The following is a 19,519-nucleotide window of genomic DNA, read 5'->3' on the forward strand; positions in this document are numbered from 1 at the left end:
TCATGATAGACATAAAAATGATATTATAAACAAATTAGAAGAACATAGGATAGCTTACCTCTTAGATTTGTGGAAGAGAAAGGGATTTGTGATCAAAGAACTAGAGATCATTACTGATCACAAAATAAATAATTTTGATTATATTAAGTTAAAAAGTGTTTGTACAAACAAAATTAATGCAGAAAAGATCAGAAGGGAAGCAATAAACTGGGAAAACATTTTTACATCCAAAGGTTCCGATAAAGGCCTCATTTCTAAAATATATAGAGAATTGACTCAAATTTATAATAGTTCAAGCCATTCTCCAATTGATAAATGATCAAGGGATATGAACAATTTTCAGATGAAGAAATTGAAAAATCCATATGAAAAGATGCTCCAAATCACTATTGATCAGAGAAATGCAAATTAAGACAACTCTGAGATACCACTACACACCTATCAGATTGGCTATGATGACAGGAAAAGATAATGACGAATGTTGGAGGGGATGTGGAAAAACTGGGGACACCAAAACATTGTTGGTGGAACTGTGAATGGATCCAACCATTCTGCAGAGCAGTTTGGAACTATGCCCAAAAAGTTATCAAACTGTGCATACCCTTTGATCCAGCAGTGTTTCTACTGGGATTATATGCCAAAGAAATCTTAAAAGAGGGAAAGGGATCCACATGTGCAAAATGTTTGTGGCAGCCCTTGTAGTGACAAGAAACTGGAAACTGGGTGGAGGCCCATCAGTTGGAGAATGGCTGAATAAACTGTGGTATATGAATGCTATATGTTTTATAAGAAAAAACCAGAGGATGATTTCAGACAGGCTTGGAGAGACCTAATGAACTGATGCTAAGTGAAATGAGCAGAATCAGGAGATCATTATACATAGCCACAACAAGACTATACAATGATCATTTCTGATGAATGTGGCTCTCTTCCACATTGAGATGAATCAAACCAGTTCCACTTGTTCAATGATGAAGAGAGCCATTTACACCCAGAGAGAGAACCATGAGAACAGAGTGTGGAACACAACATAGCATTCTCACTCTCTCTGTTATTTGCTTGCATTTTGTTTTCTTTCTCAGTTTTTCTTTTTCTTTCTTCTTGATCTGATGTTTCTTGTGCAATAAGATAACTGTATAAACATGTATACATATATTGGATTTAACATGTATTTCAACATAGTTAACATGTATTGGACTACCTGCCAGCTAGGGGATGGGGTAGTGGGGAAGGAGAAGAAAATTTGGAACAAAAGATTTTGTAAGAGTCAATGTTGGAAAAATTACACATGCATATGCTTTATAAATAAAAAGCTTTAATAAGAAATAAAGTAAAACAAAATAGTACCTACCAAAAAAAAATTAGTTGTGATGGGCAACAGCAAGTTCAGTCCCTTATCTGGGGTCTCTATCAACTCCCTTTAATTTGCAAGCTTGTCAGTTTTTTCTTGAAACCCTCTGAGAAATGAGTCTTTTTAGAATATATAGTTCCCAAACAGGGAATGTGTTTACTAAGAATCTATAAGCTTGTTTGAAGGTCGGTCCTTGAACCAGGATGAATTTAAACTCCAGAAGAAGAAAAGAAAGACATGTTATATATGTGAGTTTTAGTAAACTTTTAAAAATAAGGCATCTAGCCTTAAGCTGTGATTAGTAGAATTTGCTATTAGAAATAAAATCTCTTGGGATGGTTAGGGTTAGGGTTAGAGTCGGGAGGCGAAGTTTTGGATTTGGGTATGATTTCCTGATGCATCATTAAGTCAGTAATTCACTATTCTAGAGAAAATGCCATAAGTTACTCAAGGATGCCTTCCTGAATAATCATAAGTGGCCATCTTATCTGGGCAAGAGCTGGTAGGACACCTCTGCTCGAGGCTGGATCCTTCTGACTCAGTTTCTCAGTTCTATTTCTTTGTTTCCCACCCGATTATTCCTGAGTTTAGCTGTAAGGTGGAACTGTTACTGCATGATTTGTTGTCAGTGCTATTATAATGTCCCTACTTTTTCCTATTATAGCAAATTTCTATAATCAAAACAAGTGGTCAATAGAAGACATGAATACAATACTTGTATCCTAGGGGATGGTTTTCTACTTTAAATCTTAAAGATGTTTTCTCATTGGATAAAGACTCACAATTTCTTTTTGCTTTTGAATGTGCCTCCTCCAATTAATATGGACAGTCTTACCTCAGGCCTTCCGTGATAGCCCCCAACATATTTGGACAGGCACTGGCTATCTGCAGCCCAACATGAGAAGTTTCTCTGGCTTCTGCCATAAAAACCCTTAACTTTCTGGCCTCCCAAGACGATATAAAGTTTCTGTGTCCAAGACTCATGTTGTATATGTCTGTTAAGTATTTGGGCCATAGGGGCATAGAGCACCAGCTCTGAAGTCAGGAGGACCTGAGTTCAAATGTGACCTCAGACACTTAATACTTCCTGGCTAGTGACCCTGGACAAGTCACTTATTCCCAATTGCCTCAGCAAAAAAATAAAAACGGTATTTAGACCATAGTTAACTCACAACTCCCCTCACAGCAGAGGGGAAGCAGACAATCCTATCACTCTCTGAATCTGCCTCAAAGAAACAACTGCAAATGTTCCTGAGCATGGCTGGATTTTGTAGACTTCTCAAAAAACTTGGTGTCTTTGGGGGTGATCCTCCTGCCTTAGAGCAGTGGCTGCCATAGCCCTTCTAACTGAGAAAGTCTCCAAGCTAGGTCAGCCACTGGAGGTTTTAATTTGCCATTAGGTTCAGAGCATTTTGGAATCAAAGATCATCAGTGGATTGCTAATGAGAAGCTTACCAAGTATCAGGCTCTTCTGTTAGACACCCTCAAAAATGAGAGTGCCATATTCTCAACTCTGTCACCCTGTTTCCTGACAGCATTCATGATTGTGAGGAAGCTTTAGATTCTATCTACTCCACTCAATGTAATTTAGAGACATTCCTCTCATAACCCAGACAGTGAATGATTAACTGATGAGTCCAGTTTTCTTGAAAATAGGGAAAGGAAAGCAAGTTACTTTGTGATTAGCACCTTTGAGTGCTTTGAGGTTAAACCACTCCCTCCCTGGAATCTCTGCCCAGAAGTCCTCACCAGAGCTTTAGAATTGGGGAAAAGCTCTCCAATCCCTTGTGAAACCTATTTTCACTGGTCACAAGCTAGGAAAAACAATTAGGCAAGTCTGCCAGCCCTGCCCAGTTTGTGCCGAAGTAAATTCTGAAGGGGCTCCCCCCAATCTCCAGAAGCCTGTCCAGAGGAGGGCTACATACTTGGGGGAGGACTGGCAGATTTTACACATACGCCCGTTGCAGAGGCTTCAAACTATTTTTGGTTTTTGTTGACCCATTTACTAATTAGCTAAAAGCCTTCCTTTATAAGACTGAAAAGGCTCAGTGTTTTTTGCTAAAAGAGATCATCCCTCATTTTGGCCTGCTCAGATCTTTACAGAGTGACAATGGCCCAGTCTTCACTTTTCAAATAACCCAAACTGTGGCTGAAGCACTTAAGATTAATTATCATTTTCACTCTGCCTGTCATCCTCTCAAGGCATAAAACTTTTTAAAGATTATGGTGCTACCTGAGCACTCCTTTCACTGTGTATAAGATCACTGTTCCACCCAATACACCTACTCCTTTGAGGAGACAAAAGCAGGGATTTTGGGCAAATGTTCTTTGGTATTTATCCCAGGAAAAGCTGTCTGGATGTGAGAAATTTATGACAGTCTCATCTAACCCTCCTCCCAAGTCTTCCTCTACATGGGATTCCTGTCCCTAGTAACCTCCATACTAACTCCACTTTTGTTTATTCTTTTTTACTCCTATTTGGCCCCTGCACTTTTTTCTACTTGCGAGTGTTGTTTCTTCCAGACTCCAAGTCATGAAATTCCAACTACTTGGGAAAGCTGAATATCACCTGATACTTGATTCTGATACTTAGCACTCCTTGGATGCTGCTGCCACCACCTTCAAGTGACATATCTCCCCTCTAAAGTTTGGACCCCACGAGGCAGGGCCAGCTCTACACTCCTTATCATACTGAAGCAGCTCCAGAAATGAGACCTTCAAACCTTTGTCCCAACTGAGTTTGAGTTTCAAACTGGTTGAGAGGGGAATGATGGGGTGCAGTTTCTAGGAGAAATATAGCAGTAATTCTGAAGTTCCCAGACCTTAGGAGTGTTATTGTTCTAATAATCTGTTTGTCAATGATCCTAAAGTCTCCTGGTTTTAGGAATACTATAGTATAATCCTAGAGACTTTGCTAACTGCTAGAAGATAATCTATTGGTCAGTGATAGCAGTGATAACAAATGGTGAGGTACATATTGGACCATTCCTCAGTTCTACCTCTAAGTCATAAAATTAGCATATCAATGACATGAAGAACCAGATCTGTCTTTTCCAAAAAATTTATCTTTGTACTCCAGGTTCTTTGCTAGATTCTTTTAGAATTTAGCCTGCTTCAATTGGTGTTACAATTATAATAAACTTTGCCCCTTGACTTAGAAATGGATTCAAGCGTGCAAGTTCATTGGAGACACCTTGCAACAGTGGTCTAAAACCCCAACCTTTTGAGGTCTCCTTTTGAACTTCAACACTAGTTATTCTCTCTTCTCCCCATATATTGACCCCTTGGTAATACTATTCTGTCTTCCTCTCTTGAATCCCTATACCCTTTATCATATAGTGGATTATGCCCAGTCAAACCATAGCTTTGGATCCTTCTCATCATTTGCTGCCTTTACTTGTATATTAGAGATTTTCCTAAATCACAGGTCCAATCATGTCATGCATTCTACTTAATAAACTCCAGTGGCTTCCTATTGTCTTCAGGATGAAACACAAGATCCTCTTTTTGGCATTCAAAACCCTTCATAACATAGCTTCCTGCTATCTTTCCAGTCACCTTATTCCCTTACTTCTTGTTATCATAGCCAGTGTCACAAGACACTCTCTCTCAGTTCTTGTCATTTTCTCTGGCCATCCCCCAAGCCTGGAATGTTCTCCCTCCTCCACTCTTGACTACTGAACTCCCTTACTTCTGTGGGTCCTAACCAAAACTCTACCTTCTACAGAAGGCCTTTCTCAATCCCTCCTAATGCTGATGTTTTCCTTCTGTTCACTATTTCCTATTTATCCTGTACATAACCTGCTTTGTATATATTTATTTATGTGTTTCTCCCATTTGTTTGTCAGCTCATGGAAAGCAAGGACTGTCTTTTGCCTCTTTTTGTACTCCTTATGCTTAGCATAGTGCCTGGCACATAGGTACTTGATAAATGTTTATTGATTATTGATAGTGATCATGAATAGCTAGCACTGCTTCATCAAGAACACTGCATTATCAACAGAAGTTTCACTGACTTTCTATTGTATCTAGAATTAAAAAGTAAAAACAAATTCATTAGCTGAAAGTTTACATCTCTTCACAACTGAATTTCAACCTGTTTTTCAAGGTTGATTTTTCATTTTCCAGTAAGAACTCCATGCTCTAGCCAGACTAGCCTTCTCTAAAAAATGTTCTGCCTCCTACTTTTTTGCTTTTGGACATGCCCAGTATTCTCACTCTCTTCACCTCTTTCTATTAGAATCTCTTGCTCCCTTATAGATTCATTTACCTTCAATGAACCATCTATGCCCTTTCTTAATTCCCCAAGTAAATGGTGCTCATCCTCAAATTCTATTATTGTGCACATATTTTATATTTACTTATTTGTATACGTACACGTTATTTTTCTCCAATAAAATGTAAAGTCTTTGAGGCGAAGATTTGTTTTGCTTTTGTCTTTTTATCTCTAGAGCTAAAATTGTGCTTGGTACCTAAAAGGTACTCAGTAAAGGCTAATTGACTTGAGTTGCTTAACAAGGCATGGCAGACTAATTGCATTTCCTTTCTTCACAAGAGTATTAAACTGGTATATCAGGGAAATGATGGGGATATAACTTTTACCATAGGTTTTTGTGCTATCCACTTTGAAGAAGGAGATGTAAACTAAATTAGGTTTATTTGGAATTGGTTCAATGAAGAGATGTAATGATTGCTGTTTATGATAGTTTCAAGTAAATGTTTCCAGGAATCTGTGCCTTGCCCAGTATTGTTTAATACCATAAAAAATACTGGTATAACTGGGTTCCCACCCAAGCAAGGCAGGGTAGAAAGAACCTTGAGCTGTATGCTGCATACTAAGGACATGATTCTCAGCTGAGAATGATGCTGTGGATCTACATTAGGGACTTAGTGAGTTAGATACAGACATTCTTCTAGAGAGATACAACACAGAGAACATTCCAGGAAGACAGTAGAGACTAAATTTTTAATGGTGGACATACATAAAAATTTGTTCTTATTTTGTCTCTAGTTGCTTGAAATTCTAGAGATTGCTGAAAATCAACTTCTTCTATGTGAAATTATTTTCTCTCTTCTGGTTTAAGCTTAGGATCTCATCTCTGAAGAAAACCAAAGTTTTCTTTGGTATATTCCGTTATGGGAAAAATATACTTTGAGCTCATATGGTAGGTAATTACTGCCAAAATATATCTATGACAAGAATTTCAAGAGAATTAATGAAAAAATGCAAATGAAGGTAGTTAAGCCATACTAGACCTAAAACTATATAATAAAACAGTGGTCATCAAACTATTCAGTATTGGCTAAGAAATAGAGTGGTAGATCAGTGGAATAAGTTAGAACCACAATATACAACAATCAATGACTATAGCAATCTAGTGTTTAATAAACCTAAAGACTCCAGCTTCTGGGATAAGAATTCAGTATTTGACAAAAATTGCTGGGAAAATTGGAAAAATGGTATGGCAGAAACTAGGCATTGACCAACAACTCCCATTCTATACCAAGATAAGGTCAAGATAGGTTCATGATTTAGACATACAGGGTGATTCTATAGGCAAATTAGGAAAACAAGGGATAGTCTACCTCTCAAATCTGTAGAGGAAGAAGGAATTTATGGCCAAAAAATTAGAGAACATTATTGTGAGAGATATAGAAGACCCTTACTCAAAAATGATTATTCAGAGATCACTCAGTAGAAGGCAGAAAAGTTGTTTATTAAAAACCTCCAGACGACGAGTCATCCCATTGCGAGATAAAAAAGAGAAGCTCCCGGTAGAAGGGCTAAAGAAGTAGTAAAGATACATAGCTTTTATACAAGAGATTACATCACAAGTAAGAGAGCATTGAGAAGGGGAAAGGGAAGCATCTAATTGGTTGTTGCTATTTGGAGCGATTGGAATGGAAGGTTTCTGTTTCCCTGAAATCTCCTGATTTCTAGGAAACAGAAAATCAGGCCTTCAGGCTCAATCAAGCAGATAGTGTTCCAGCTAATAGACTAAATATCGATAAATGTCAAATACTGATAAATGTCATCAGCTCAGGTTAAGTAAATATGTTTATAGCTGGCCAAGGCTCAAGTTATGAGCCTGTACATATTATACAGGTCATAGGGGAAACACAGAAATAATGAAAATAAAATACAGAAAAATAATTCATATATTCTTGTAAGTTCTTCACCTTGTCTCTCTCTATTCCATACATTATGAAATACAAAATGGATTATTTTGATTATATTAAATTTAAAAGGTTTTGCATAAACAAAACCAAGGCAGCCAACATTAGAAGAGAAGCAGAAAACTGGGAGGAATTTTTTTTTTTCATCCAAGGTTTCTGATAAAGACCCCATTTCTAAAATATATAAAGAACTGATTCAAATTTATAAGAATATAAGCCATTCCTCAATTGATAAATGGTTAAAAGATATGAACAGACAATTTTCAGGTGAAGAAACTAATCATTTCTAGTCAAATGAAAAAAATGCTCTAAATCACTATTGATTAGAGAAATGCAAAGTAAGACAACTCTGGGGTACTACTTCACACCTCTCAGATTGGCTAAGAAGACAGGAAAAGATGATAAATGTAGGAAATGTGGAAAAATTGGGACACTAATACATTTTTTTAAATTTTTATTTAATGATTACTTTATATTGACAACATTATCCCTTGCACTCGTTTCTTTTCTGATTTTTTTTCCCCTCCCTCCCTCCACCCCCTCCCCTAGATGGCAAGCAGTCCTTTATATGTTGGATATGTTGCAGTATATCCTAGATACAATATATGTTTGCAGAACCGAACAGTTCTCTTGTTGCATAGAGAGAATTAGATTCAGAAGGTATAAATAACCCGGGAAGAAAAACAAAAATGCAGATAGTTCACATTCGTTTCCCAGTGTTCGTTCTTTGGGTGTAGCTGCTTTTGTCCGTCATTTATCAATTGAAACTTAGTTAGGTCTCTTTGTCAAAGAAATCCACTTCCATCAAAATATGTCCTCATACAATATCGTTGTCGAAGTGTATAATGATCTCCTGGTTCTGCTCATTTCACTTAGCATCAGTTCATGTAAGTCTCGCCAGTCCTCTCTGTATTCATCCTGCTGGTCATTTCTTACAGAACAATAATATTCCATAACATTCATATACCACAATTTACCCAGCCATTCTCCAATTGATGGGCATCCATTCATTTTCCAGTTTCTAGCCACTACAAATAGGGCTGCTACAAACATTTTGGCACATACAGGTCCCTTTCCCTTCTTTAGTATTTCTTTGGGATATAAGCCCAATAGAAACACTGCTGGATCAAAGGGTATGCACAATTTGATAATTTTTTGGGCATAATTCCAGATTGCTCTCCAGAATGGTTGGATTCGTTCACAACTCCACCAACAATGCATTAGTGTCCCAGGTTTCCCGCATCCCCTCCAACATTCATCATTATTTTTTCCTGTCATCTTAGCCAATCTGACAGGTGACACTAATACATTGTTGATGGAGTTGTGAATTGATTCAACTATTCTGGAGAGCAATTTGGAACTATGCCCAAAAGGCTATCAAACAGTGCATACCCTTTGATCCAGCAAGGTCTATATCCCAAAGAAATCATAAGGGAGGTAAAAGAACCCACATATGCAAAAATGTTTGCAACAGCCCATCTTGTAGTGGCAAGGAACTGAAAATTGAGTGGATGTCCATCAGTTGGAGAATAATTGAACACATTATGGGGATATATGCACAGATAGTTTTCAACATTCACCCTTGCAAAAAAATTTTTTTTCTTGTATTCCAAATTTTTTTCTGGTTCCCTTCTCCCCACCCCTTCCTCTAGAAGGCAAGTTAAATATGTGCAATTCTTCTATACATATTTCCACAATTATCATGCTGCACTGTTGGAATCTTTACAAAATGGTAACTCATTAGAGTTGATGTTTTGGGCCAGAACCTGAAACAAGGTACTAAGTAGAACTAATTGACACAATGCTTGTGTTTACACCTTTACTCATTGGAATACACAAAAACCCATAATCCCATTCTCTCAGAAGAGTCATATAATAAGCCCAGTGAAGAGAGATTCATTCCAATATTTTCCACTTGGCTGGCTGGTGGCAGAAGAGAGTTCAGCTGGATTGCAGAGGAGCATCTGGTGCAGACAGAGCACTCTGGGAGATTGAGAGCCAGAAGCCCTCTCTCGGAGGCAAGATAGATTCAACTTGGAGCTGGATTGGAGGCTGAAGAAAGCACACTGCACAAGAAAAATCAGATTAAAAAGGGGGGAAAAATGAGAAAGAAAACAAAATACAGCAACAAAAAAAAAAAAGTGCAGAGTTTTCTCTCTGATACAGATATTAAATACTGATAAAAATAAGAACCTAAATATCATCAGGGGGAAAAGGAGAAGGGAGGATTCTGGGAACATATATTGGTAAATTTCCCCCACAAATAAAACAAATTTGCACTTCAAGCAGAGGGGTGTAAAAATCAAGAAGACTTGGGGCAGAATAGGGATCATCCTGATACAACTCAAGATCTGAAGAAAGAACCCAGTCTGGGGATTAACCTGTTTGAAGTGCAAACACCTCCAGGCTAACTCCTCAGAAAGGAACCCTCGGACTAACTAAATCTGGATAGAGCCTCAGCAGGAATCAGAGACTTTCATCTCCCAAACTGATTGTCTAGGTGGGATCTGAGTCCAGGAGAACTAAGTGAACCTGGGGTGATCAGGAAGACCAGGCACAGCTGTGCTGCTGAGACAAAGAACCAGCACCTGGTGAGTGAAGAAACTTCTGGCTGCAGTCACTTGCAGGAAGGTAGAGCTCTTGGTTTGGTGTTTCTGATTAAAATGAAGCTGAAGCGAAGCTTGAGTGCCATCTCCCCTACTCAATCACAGGATTAGAGGTGATTACACTAATATCTCTCATTAAAAAAAATGAACCAGCAAGGAACAACACCATTGTTGAAACATACTATGGAAAAAAAAATTTAATTTAATTTAATTTAATTTTTAAAAAAAGAGAGAAATAAGGATCTGATCAGAGAAACCTATTATAAAAGTTTCTTTTTTCATGTTTCTGCTTTCCTTCTAATTTTGGCTAAATTAGTTTTGTTTGTTCAAAAAAAAAAAAAAGAAAGAAAGAAAGAAACATACTATGGAAACAGGGAAGACCAGGGTTCATCTTTAGAAGAGGACACTTTAGTTTAAAAAAAAAAAAGATTCTACTCTAAAGAATATTGGAAAATGGATCCCTGCCCAAAGAACATTTATAGAAGAACTCAAAAAGAAATTTAAAAATCAAATGAGAGAAATTGAGGAAAAACTAAAAAAAATTAAATTAAAAAAAATCCAAGAAAAACGAGATCATGAAAAAAAGTTAATCAACTAGAAAAGGAGGTACAGAGACTCAAAAATGAAAATAATGCTTTGAAAATTATTATTGGACAAGGGGAAGCCAATGAAGCTATGAGAGACAAAGAAATAACAAAACAGATAATAAAGAATGAAAAGATAGAGCGGAATGTGAAATATCTTATGAAAAAAATGACAGATCTGGAAAACAGATCAAGAAGAGAAAATATAAGAATAATTAAACTGCCAGAAAATTGTGACCAAAAAGAGAACTTTGACACAATAATGCAGGAAATAATCCAAGAAAATTGTGCTGGAGTGATAGAACATGAAGGAAAAATAAAAATAGAAAAAATCCACCAATCATCACTTCAAAAAGATCCTTTGTGAAAAACATACAGGAATATTATTGCCAAATTTAGAAAATTCCAGATCAAAGAGAACATTTTGCAAGAAACAAGAAAAAAATAATTCAAATACCCTGAAACTACAATTAGAATTGTACAAGACTTATCAGCAGCCACAATAAAAGACCTCCAGGTCCTGGAATCACATTTAACAATAATCAAAAGAAGTAGGCCTGTAGCCAAAAATATCATATTCAACAAAATTATTTATAATTTTGAATGAGAAAAAAATGGACATTCAACAAACTTGCAGTTTTTCAGGACTTTCTATCAACCAAACCCAAACTTAACAGAAAATTTAACATATAAGAGCCAATATCAAAGATCAATTTTAAAGAATTCAACATGGACAAACTATTTAAACATGGACAAATTTTTTTTCAATATGGAAAATGTGTTATATGTTTAAGATTCACACCAACAATCTCAAAAGAGAGAATGACAGAGTTAAGATTAAAAATAGTAATCATGTTATACAAGTGAGGTGCAGAGGAAGAATAGTCAACAGAGGCATTAGAATGGGGAGGAGGGCTTATAGTTCTGAAAACCTACTACATCGTGAATTAGTTCAATAGGTAACTACAAATATACCATGAAGGGTATAGCACCTTCTTATAAAGAAATAAGAGGGAAGGAATGGGTGTATGGGGAAGGAAAGGGTGAAGGAAGAAGATCAGGGAGGGATCCTTGAGTGGAAAAAGGTTAAATAATTGCAAGGCAAGTTATGGAGCAGAATTTAAGTAAAGAGTCAGAAGGGGTAGAAAAGATGTGCTATGTGTGTTGAGTGTATGTATGTGTGTGTATCCACATATATACATAAATATATCTTTTCTTAACTGTAGCTTGCTTGGGAATAATAGGGAAGGATGAAAGGGGGAAAAAATATTAAAGTAAATGAAGTGTGCAGCAGAGAACCAAAGAACAAATTTACAAGGAAGTAAAGAAAAAATGGACATTCATGAATATAATTCCTTCTACTAACATATATATATATATTGCACAGTGATTAGTAAAGATATTTTAACAAGATATTTCACCCCTCCCTTCATCCTGTTTTGACAGTATCTGTGAAAACCTAACTTTTCATATTCTTCATACCCCTCCAGGTAATCACCATTAGAGGGGAGGAAGTCAAAAAATGAGCAATAGGAGAAAATAAGAAGGGGAAGAAAGGTTGAAATACCAAAAATGTCAGTAAGAAGAAATTTCAAAGACTTTGAACATAAACAGATAAATTAACAGGGACAACATTAATAGTAAAAGGAAATATGGTTTCTAAATGTAGTAAATAAGTTCAGACATCTATAAAGGAAAATGATCCAGAACTTAATGGAGGACTCTTGAGGAATGTAGGGAGAACATGTGATGCAAATACTGTGACCCTTGAACTTTTTTGGGGGGGATGGAAGAGACACTCTGAGGAGCTCTCCTCTGGGAGAGACCTGCCCCAGGGAATCAAGATAAGTAATTTCATTCTGTTATTTTCACTGGGACTGGCAACAGCCTCTATTGATTAACTACACCCTCTATTAAACAGCTGTACACTCTATTAAATTGAAAATTAGTCCAGGATCACTCCTAGTAGCTTATTCAATTGGAGATCTTGGTCTGATAATATGTCAATACCCACCGAACAAATCTGATTTTATTAGGGGTTTGTCCCCTAAGAGAATTCTTTCTTAGTGAAAAACAAAACTTTCCTTTTCCCAGTCTCTCAGTTCCTGAATTCTTTTCACATTGGACCTGCATCTACCTCTGATTCCATTCTCACACCTCATTACATGAAAATACAACATGTTCTTAAGTGTTTTAAAAGAGAATTATTAGAGCAGCATTTATGTCTTGCGCAGCAAAAATATCGGGCAAAATAGAAAACTTTGAATCAGTGGTGTCAAGTCTTAACTAAGAAACAAAAGAAAGAACAGTAGATTGAGAATACAAATATACAGAAAGAGCAGAAAGAGTGAAACATGCAAAACCAGGAATACATTGTACACAATATCAGCAAGAATGTGCAATGATCAGCTATGAAAGACTTGGTTCTGCTCTATGCTTGAGTGATCTAAAGCAATCCCAATATACTTTGGACAGAAAATGCCATCTGCATACAAAAAAAGAACTAAGGAGACAATGTAAATCAATACATGCTATGTTCATTTATTTTTTCTGTTTTTCTCTCTCCCATAGTTTTTCCTTCTGATTTTTCTCCCCCAATATGATTCATAAAGCAATGTATGTTAAAAACAAAAAAAACAAACATACAGAAAGTACAGTCTAGGAGAAGAGAAGCAAAAAAACAGTGAGACTAAAAAAAAAAATTATGTTCTCCTTCCAAGCAAAATATACTGATCTTGAAGAAAGAATACATAAAGATAACCTATGTATTACAGATCTCCTAAAAAAATACGAGTAAAAAAACCCTGAATAATGAAGAACTCCTGATCATAGAAAAGGAAAACAGAACAAAAACAAAACAACAAAGATTGTAAACTCCAAAACACTTTGTGCTTAAATGTAACGAAAGGTAATTAGTTTCTGATTCAGAAACTAATTTTTCAATCAGGAAAAAGATCTTTAAATACAAAAGAAAGTTAATTTTAATGACAGAAGATTATTCTGTAACCATTATTAACAAAGAAGGGAATAAACTACTTTGTTCTAAAAAACAATGGAGCACAGAATACAGTCCAGGGTGACCTACCCTGCAAATTTAAGTTTAACCATAAATGAAAAAAGGTAACCATTCAATATTAGAAATCTGAAACATTCTTAGAAAGAAAACCAGAGTGAAAGGGATTATTTACCTCTCAAACAATCCAGATAGCAAAAATGCAGCAGCCAAAGACAGTAACAGGAACAATGTAATAGCACAGAGACAGACTGGTAAGAGGCTTCTTTCTAAAAGTATACAAAGAGACAGGAATGAAAGTGGAAGTCAGGAGGAGATATCATATATCAAGACACAGAGATGTGTGGAATAGAGAGATAAGGTGAAGAACTTACAGGAATATGTGAATTCTTTTTCTATATTTTATTTTCATTATTTCTGTGTTTCCCCTATGACCTGTATAATATGTGCAAGCTCATATTTACTTGAGCCTTAGCCAGCTATAAATATATTTACTTAACCTGAGCTAATGACATTTATCAGTATTTGACATTTACCGATATTTAGTCTATTAGCTGACCACTGTCTGTTTAATTATCTAAAACCTAAAGGCCTGATTTTCTGTTTTAAAGAACCAAAATGACATCACTATGTTAGAGTGGAGGTACAGTGTCTGACTGTGGATGATCATGAGCTCAGAATGCTCTGGCACAAGTCAGACACAGATAGTTCCTATGAACATTTGGGGTAGATTCTCTAACTTTGTGCATCTCACATTTCTTCAGGGCTAATGCAAATCTGCTTTTGCTTATACAGCACCTTCTCTGATGACTGCAGGCCATGCTGGGCAGTCCTGTGCCAGTATCTCCCATAATACAATACTTTTTTCTGATGATCTTATGAGCACTTGCCCTGTGTGAGTTCTCCATAAAATAATCTTTTTAGTAAGAATACATTTGACATTCAAATAATGTGGCCTATCCAATGGAGTTGTGTTCTCTACTATGGAGACAGAAAAAAATCTGGATTCATATTCAGAGAAAATAGTAGAGCTAAAAAAATCCACTCACTTTTTAATGAGAAAGATCAAATCATCATAGGTCCAAAAAGAATTCTTGCAAGAATTTAAAAGGGACTTTTAAAACCAAATAAGAAAAATTGAGGAAAAATTAGGAAAAAAATTAAAAAGCAACCAAAGAAAATTATGAAAAGAAAATCAACCAACTAGAAGAGAATCAAAATTTAAAGAAAAACTAGAATTGAGCAAGGGGAAGCGAAATATGTTAGTCAATAAATAATATAACAAAATCAAAAGAATGAAAAAATATAATAAAATGTGAAACATCTCATCAAAAACAAAATAAAACAAAACAACTGATTTGTTGTTCATTCAAAAGAATGAAAAAATATAATAAAATGTGAAACATCTCATCAAAAACAAAATAAAACAAAACAACTGATTTGGAGAATGGATTAAGGAGAGACAATATAAGAATTGTTGGGCTACCTGACAGAGATGATTCCCCCCCCCCAAAAAAAAATCTGGATATAATTTTGCAAGAAATAGGAAAATTGCCCTGAAATTTTAGAATTAAAAAAAAAAAAGGCAAAGCAAAAGTAGAAGAAATCCATTGAATCAACATCAAAGGAGATCTTAGGAGGAAAATTTACAGAAATATTACAGTCAAGTTTCAAACCATCTAAGTTAAGGAGAAAATATTCCAAACAGCAAGAAAAATAAAAGGAATAATCAAAAGATACTATGCAGTTATATAATAGCAAAACTGAGAAAACAAAAGAAATAGGAGTATGTTGTTTATGAGAAACACACTTGAAACATAGTAAGTCAATAATCATTTATTAAATGCCTCCTATATCCTAAATACTTTACTAAAGAAGAATTGGGGCTATAAAAAAGAAGCAAAAAACAGTATTTCCCCTCAAAGACCTCACAATCTACTGAGGGAAGCAACAAGCAAATACTAAACAAACAAATTATATACAAGATAAATGAGAAATAATTAAATTAGAGAAGGAAAACTTTTGGGATTCAGCAAAAGCATCATATAAGGAAAAATTTCTATCTAAATACTTTAATCAATAAAAGTAAAAAAGAATAGATTGATGAATTACAATAGAACCACAGAACCCAGAAAACTGACAAATTTAGAAACTTCAATTAGACACCAAAGTAGAAATCATGAAAATCATGGAGACATTATCAAAACTGGAAGAAAAAAATAAAATAAACTGAGACAGAGTTTTTTAAAAAAATAAAATAGATAAGGCATCAACTAACTAGATTTTTAAAAAGAAAGAAAAAAATCAAATTAATAGCATCACAAAATTCTGGGAGGAGAAACGAATTCACAGCCAATGAAAAAGAAATACAAGGGCACTATTTTATCCAATTTTATGCCATTAAAATTAACAATAAATTTGAAACAGATGAATATTCAAATAAACATAAATTTCCCAGATAAACAGAATAGGAAATAGAATATTTTTAAAAGTTTAACCTTAGAAAAAGAAACTAAACAAGCAATAAATGAACTTCCAAATAGGAAAAAAAAAAAACTCCAGCTAGATGGATTTACAAGCAAATTCTAGCAAATGTTCAAAAAGCAATTAATTATAATACTACCATAATGTGTTTGAAAAAAAAATTAGGTTTTGATACCTAAACCAGGGAGATTCAAAATAGAGAAAGAAAATTACCTGCATAGGCCAATATCTTTTTTTTTTAATTAAAGCTTTTCATTTTTCAAAATATATGCATGGACAATTCTTCAGCATTTGCCATTACAAAACTTTGTGTTCCAATTTCCTCTCTCTTCCCCCACATCCTCCCCTAGATGGCAAGTAGTCCAATATATGTTAAACATGGTAGAACTATGTTAAATCTAATATATGCCTACATATTTTTACAATTATCGTGCTGCACAAAAAAAAAAAAAATCAAATCAAACCAGTAAAATTTTTAAAAAGGAAGAAGCAAAATAAAATGCAAGCAAATAACAACAGCAAAAAGTAAAAATGCTATGTTGGGAATCACACTCAGTTCCCACAGTGCTTGCTCTGGGTGTAGATGGCTCTCTTCATCACTGAACAATTGGAACTGGTTTGAATCATCTTGTTGAAGAGAGCCAAGCCCATCAGAATTGATCATTGTATAATCTTGTTGCCATGTATAATGACCTCCTGGTTCTGCTCTAAATCTGAAATAAAATATTGGCAAGAAGACTATAGCAAATAATCACAAAGATTATGTATTCTAACCAAGCTGAATTTTTATTGGGAATGCAACACAAGTTCAAGACTTAGTAAATTGTAAATATAATTGAACATTTTGTTTAATACCAAAACTAAAAATCATGATTGTATCAATAGATGCAAAAAGAGTGTCGATTTTTAAAAATTGAAACAATTTCAGCACTGTTACAAAATATAAGTAAACCCACATAAATTATCATTATTTTGAATACCAATAAAATCCAGCAAGAAGACAGAGAAATTCCACTTAAAAAATAACTAGAGATAGTATATTTGTGAATTTACCTGTCAACACACACATAGAAACTATATGCATACAATTACAAAACACTTTTAAGTAAATACTGCTCTAAAAAATTGCAGAAATATTAATTGATCATGGGAAAGTCAAGTCAATATAATAAAAATAACAATACTTCTTAAATAAATTCACTTATTCAATCTCATCCTGATGAAACTATCAAAGGATTAATTTACAGAGGTAGAAAAACTGTGACAAAATTCATCTGATGTTATAAAAGATCAAGAATATAAATGTAATTAATCGCAGGAAAAAATGGGAAAGATGCCTAGCAGTATCAGATCTCAAACTATATTACAAATTACATAATAATCAAAACAACTTGGTTGCTAGGTAGGACAGAGATTGATCAGTGGAATAGATTGGGTTGACAATACACAGGAACCAATAAACACAACTACCTAGAAAAGATCCCAATTATTGGGGCAAGAAATCACTATTTTAAAAAATTATATATCTATTTTTCCAATTGTATGTAAAAACAATATAAACATTCACTTTTTTAAATTTTTAAAATTTTGGGTTAAAATTTATGAATTAAAAATTTGTGTTAAACTTTATGAGCAAAACTACAAAACACTTTCCACACAAATTAAGTCTGATCTAACCAACTGGAAAAATACTAAATGCTCTTGGATTGGGCGAGCAAATATAATAAAGATGACAATACTACCTAAATTAATCTACTTATTTAGTGCTATACCAATCAGACTCCCAAAAAACTACTTTGATGAATTAGAAAAAATAACAACAAAGTTCATATGGAAAAACAAAAGGTCAAGAATTTCAAGGGAATTAATGAAAAAAAAATCAAATGAAGGTGGCCTAGCTGTACCAGATCTAAAATTATATTATAAAGCAGCAGTTACTAAAACCATCTGGTATTGGCTAAGAAATAGACTAGTTGATCAATGGAATAGGTTAGGTTCAAAGGACAAAACAGCCAATAATTTTAATAATATAGTGTTTGACAAACCCAAAGACACCAGTTTCTGGGATAAGTATGCATTATTTGACAAAAATTGCTGGGAAAATTGGAAATCAGTATGGTAGAAACTAGGCATTGACCCACACTTAACACCGTACACCAAGATAAGGTCAAAATGGGTTCATGATCTAGGCATAAAGAATGAGATGATAAATAAATTGGAAGAGCATAGGATAGTTTACCTCTCAGACCTGTGGAAGAGGGAGGAATTTATGACCAAAGAAGAACTAGAGATCACTACTGACCACAACATAGAAAATTTTGATTATATCAAATTGAAAAGTTTTTGTACAAACAAAACAAATGCAAACAAGATTAGAAGGGAAACAATAAACTGGGAAAACATTTTTACAATCAAAGATTCTGATAAAGGCCTCATTTCCAAAATATATAGAGAATTGACTCAAATCTATAAGAAATCAAACCATTCTCCAATTGATAAATGATCAAAGGATATGAACAGACAATTCTCAGATGAAGAAATTGAAACTATTTATAGACATATGAAAATATGCTCCAAATCATTATTAATCAGAGAAATGCAAATTAAGACAACTCTGAGATACCACTACACACCTGTCAGATTGGCTAGAATGACAGGGAAAGATAATGGGGAATGTTGGAGGGGATATGGGAAAACAGGGACACTGATACATTGTTGGTGGAATTGTGAACACATCCAGCCATTCTGGAGAGCAATTTGGAACTATGCTCAAAAAGTTATCAAACTGTGCATACCCTTTGATCCAGCAGTGTTTCTACTGGGCTTATACCCCAAAGAGATACTAAAGAAAGGAAAGGGACCTGTATGTGCCAAAATGTTTGTGGCAGCCCTGTTTGTAGTGGCTAGAAGCTGGAAAATGAAAGGATGTCCATCAATTGGAGAATGGTTGAGTAAATTGTGGTATATGACCGTTATGGAATATTATTGTTCTGTAAGGAATGACCAGCAGGATGAATACAGAGAGGACTGATGAGACTTACATGAACTGATGCTGAGTGAAATGAGCAGAATCAGGAGATCATTATATACCTCAACAACGATACTGTTTGAGGATGTATTCTGATGGAAGTGGACCTCTTCGATAAAGAGAGCCTTAATTGATCAAAGATGGATAGAAGCAGCTATACCCAGAGAAAGAACACTGGGAAATGAATATAAACTGCTTGCATTTTTGTTTTTCTTCCCAGGTTATTTATACCTTCTGAATTCAATTCTCCCTGTGCAACAAGAAAACTGTTCGGTT

Source organism: Antechinus flavipes, chromosome 3 (assembly GCF_016432865.1).
Source record: "Antechinus flavipes isolate AdamAnt ecotype Samford, QLD, Australia chromosome 3, AdamAnt_v2, whole genome shotgun sequence".
Classification (NCBI taxonomy): Eukaryota; Metazoa; Chordata; class Mammalia; order Dasyuromorphia; family Dasyuridae; genus Antechinus; species Antechinus flavipes.